Source organism: Mustela nigripes, chromosome 3 (genome assembly GCF_022355385.1).
Source record: "Mustela nigripes isolate SB6536 chromosome 3, MUSNIG.SB6536, whole genome shotgun sequence".
Taxonomy (NCBI): Eukaryota; Metazoa; Chordata; class Mammalia; order Carnivora; family Mustelidae; genus Mustela; species Mustela nigripes.
In genome coordinates this window covers 21,468,920-21,472,706 of record NC_081559.1, presented here as the reverse complement: position 1 = coordinate 21,472,706, position 3,787 = coordinate 21,468,920, and the positions used below count along the sequence as shown (strand labels likewise).

The following is a 3,787-nucleotide window of genomic DNA, read 5'->3' as shown; positions in this document are numbered from 1 at the left end:
TAATAATAAATTCTTAAAATGTATTGGAAATCAGTTTTAGATGTTTTTATATTAATTAACTAATTTAATCCTTACAACAACCTTAGAAGGCAAGACCTATTATTAGAATTATATTTAGTAGAAGATCTAAATAAGACAAAAAAATGTTGGGTCAATTGTCCAGCTGATAAGTTGTAGAGCAGTTAAACTCCAGAATTCCAATCTTAAACATTACTCACAGAAGTCTCAAGTTTAACAGGTTCAAAACTGAACTGTTTAACTTTTTTTTTTTTTTTTTCCTTCAAGACTGGTCCTCTCCAGTCCTCTCTAATTCTTTAAAAAAAACTCCAGGCTGATCATCCTTGACTCACTTCTTTCTCTCACAACCAGCATTCAACCCAATCAAGCCTAGTCCTCTCCATCTTTTAAAAATTCCCAATTTGAGGGAACTTTCCAGAATGTTCGGTGAGACATGGAGGAGCAGCAGCTAGTCGAGCTGCGCCCAGCAACATGCTCCTTACCGCTCCCCCACATCAGCCTCGGCCCTCTCACTGGCTGAAGAAAATGGTGAACGAAACCATTTACTTTGATGTTTTGGGGGTCAAACCCAGTGCCACCAAAGAAGAATTGAAAAAGGCCTACAGGAAACCGGCCTTGAAGTACCACCCTGATAAGAATCCAAACCAAGGAGAAAAGTTTAAACAGATTTCTCAAGCTTACGAAGTACTCTCTGATGCAAAGAAAAGGGAATTATATGACAAAGGAGGTGAACAGGCAATTAAAAAAGGTGGAGCCAGTGGTGGTTTTGGCTCCCCTATGGACATCTTTGATATGATTTTTGGAGGAGGAGGAAAGAATGCAGAGAGAAAGGAGAGGTTAAAATGTTGTGCATCAGCTCTCAGTAACCTTAGAAGATTTATATAATGGTGCAACAAGAAAACTAGCTCTGCAAAAGAATGTGATTTGTGGTAAATGTGAAGGCTGAGGTGGTAAGAAAGGAGCAGTTGAATGTGTTGTCCCAATTGCCGAGGTACTGGAATGCAAATAAGAATTCATCAGATAGGACCTGGAATGGTTCAGCAAATTCAATCTGTGTGCATGGAGTGCCAGGGCCATGAGGAATGGATCAGTCCTAAAGATAGATGTAAAAGCTGCAATGGAAGGAAGATAGTTCAAGAGAAGAAGATTCTAGAAGTTCATAATGACAAAGGCATGAAAGATGGCCAAAAGATAACATTCCATGGTAAAGGAGACCAAGAAGGAGGACTGGAACCAGGAGATATTATCATTGTTTTAGATCAGAAGGACCATGCTGTTTTTACTTGGCGAGGAGACGACCTTTTCATGTGTATGGGCATATAGCTGCTTGAAGCACTGTGCAGTTTTCAAAAGCCAATATCTACTCTTGACAACCAAACCATTGTCATCACCTCTCATCCAGGTCAAATTGTCATGCATGGAGATATCAAGTATGTGCTAAATGAAGGATGCCAATTTATTGTAGACCATATGAGAAGGGTCACCTCATCATTGAATTTAAGGTAAACTTTCTTGAGAATGGCTTTCTCTCTCCTGGTAAACTCTCTTTGCTGGAAAAACTCCTACCTGAGAGGAAGGAAGTAGAAGAGACTGATGAAATGGACCAGGTAGAACTGGTGGACTTCGATCCAAATTGGGAAAGATGGCACCATTACAATGGAAGCATATAAGGATGATGAACATCATCCCAAGGGTGTTGTTCAGTGTCAGACCTCTTAATGGGGCCAATGAATAACACTGCTGACATTTTATGAGTAGTGAATGAGTGAAGGAATATAATCATAGCTCACTACTTGCTATTGTTTTTGTTTTGATATTCCAACTATAGTAGTGTTTTGTTTTGTTTTGTTTTTTAAAGATTTTATTTATTTATTTGAAAGACAGAGAGAGATCACAAGTAGGCAGAAAGGCAGGCAGAGAGAGAGGAGGGGAAGCAGGCTCCCTGCTGAGCAGAGAGCCTGATGTGGGGCTCTATCCCAGGACCCTAGGATCATGACCTGAGCCGAAGGCAGAGTCTTTAACCCACTGAGCCACCCAGGTGCCCAAGACTATAACTTCTATGAGCAACACAGTTCCTCAGTCACAGGCAATTACTTTTTTTTTTTTGAATAAATAATAGAGACACTGATTTTGTAATTCTTGGTCAACTTAAGGAAAATTGTTACAACAGGATCCAATAAAATGCCAGGGAATTCAAGTGGCACCCACGGAAATGTAAAGAATGCCAGTGCACACCTGTGGACTAAAACTCTACTTACAGCTAACAATCAAGACTACTGGAAGAAAAGGTACAGGTACAAAAGAATATGACAGGAGAAACATCCTCAAAGCAACAGTAAGCAAAGGGTAGTAATGCCTGTATTATAGTATTTTTTTTTTAATTCATTGACTTCATTCCATCCCCCAATATATACACATAAACATTTGAGACTGCAGTTTTCATGTCTTAGGAACTTTTTTTTTTTTTTGTAGAGAAAGAAGATAAGGAATAACTGCCTAACAGAACCTTTTGATTATAACAAGTGTTATGGTAATTCATATGATAAATTATCATCTTCCACATTTAGCCTATGCATTTATTAAGCAGGATCATTCTTGCAGGAGTAGAAAATAAGTCCAGGATTTGAATCCCCTGGAATTTTTTCAAAGCTCTTGAGTTCAGCACTCCTTTGTCATGTCAGTCATTCATACCTATCTATATCTATATCATCTATATCTGCATCTATATCTATTAGGTTGGGTGATGGAAATAGCATATGAGATATGGTAAAATATGAGACTAGATAATAGTAAAGAATGGTTGGAGATAAGGAGCAAAAAAGAGAGAACTTCTTATTTGCAAATGGGTACTTAGGTATCTAAAACATTGGTCTCCTGTGCATACTTAGACAGTCTCAGAACTCCTCAGGGGATACAACACACAGTTAAAGAAATACTAATATGATTAACATGTGGTCTTTAAGGCCAATAGCAGCAACAGAGGCAGCAGCCACAGTAAGCATTTATTGACTGCTGTTATGCATTACATATTGTGTTAGGCTCCAAGGAGATACAAATAAATATAAAATATGGTCAATGATATCCCAATATAGCCATAGTTTGCACAGTTTGTTAGGATACTTGTAGCAATGGAGATCCATCATTTGTAGTGTTGTGGTAAGTATATATAGATTAGGTGATGCTATAGAAAAATATATAAAGGTTTTTCTTCTCTAAAGAGAGTTGGGCTCAGCCAAAGAAAAAGAACTTGCATTCCTCAATTGGAAAACATATCTTATTAGCGAGAACCACAATAAATTTTGGTTCCTACCAAATGTGTTAGGTACTGTAATATAGTCTATTCAATGAGTGTGGCAGCAGCTGAGTTGCCTGTGTGACCTTGACCTTAGCGGAGACCAGAGGACCTGCATAGCATAACGTATGGAGAAGAAGTTTGTTGTGCAATAAAAGCTAGCTGACACACAAAGTAGTCTTCCATAGTCAGATGATTAAGAATGCCACTGTGATATCAGAGAGAGAAAAGAAGATGAAGATACGAGAACAAAATGTTGACATATACCCCTATCTAAAAAGTAAAAAGAAGAAGGAAAGGTGGCAAATAAGATAAGGCATCAGCGGCATCTTTCAAACACAGTTTGATTTTATTTAGCATGTTCTTTGCAAAGGTGCAAACACATTTCTTCTACTTCTGGTAACCCTACCACGACAGTTCTGAGTTCTGAGGAACTGCCATTTCCCTACCAGAATTTCATTTGCCTCAGGTTCCTAG

The 3,787-nt window shown here is 38.3% G+C and overlaps 1 pseudogene; it reads left to right on the top strand.

Annotated features, from left to right (window-relative positions):
* Positions 1-543: 543 nt before the first annotated feature.
* LOC132012866 (dnaJ homolog subfamily A member 1-like) lies at positions 544-1,737 on the top strand (annotated as a pseudogene).
* Positions 1,738-3,787: the final 2,050 nt, after the last annotated feature.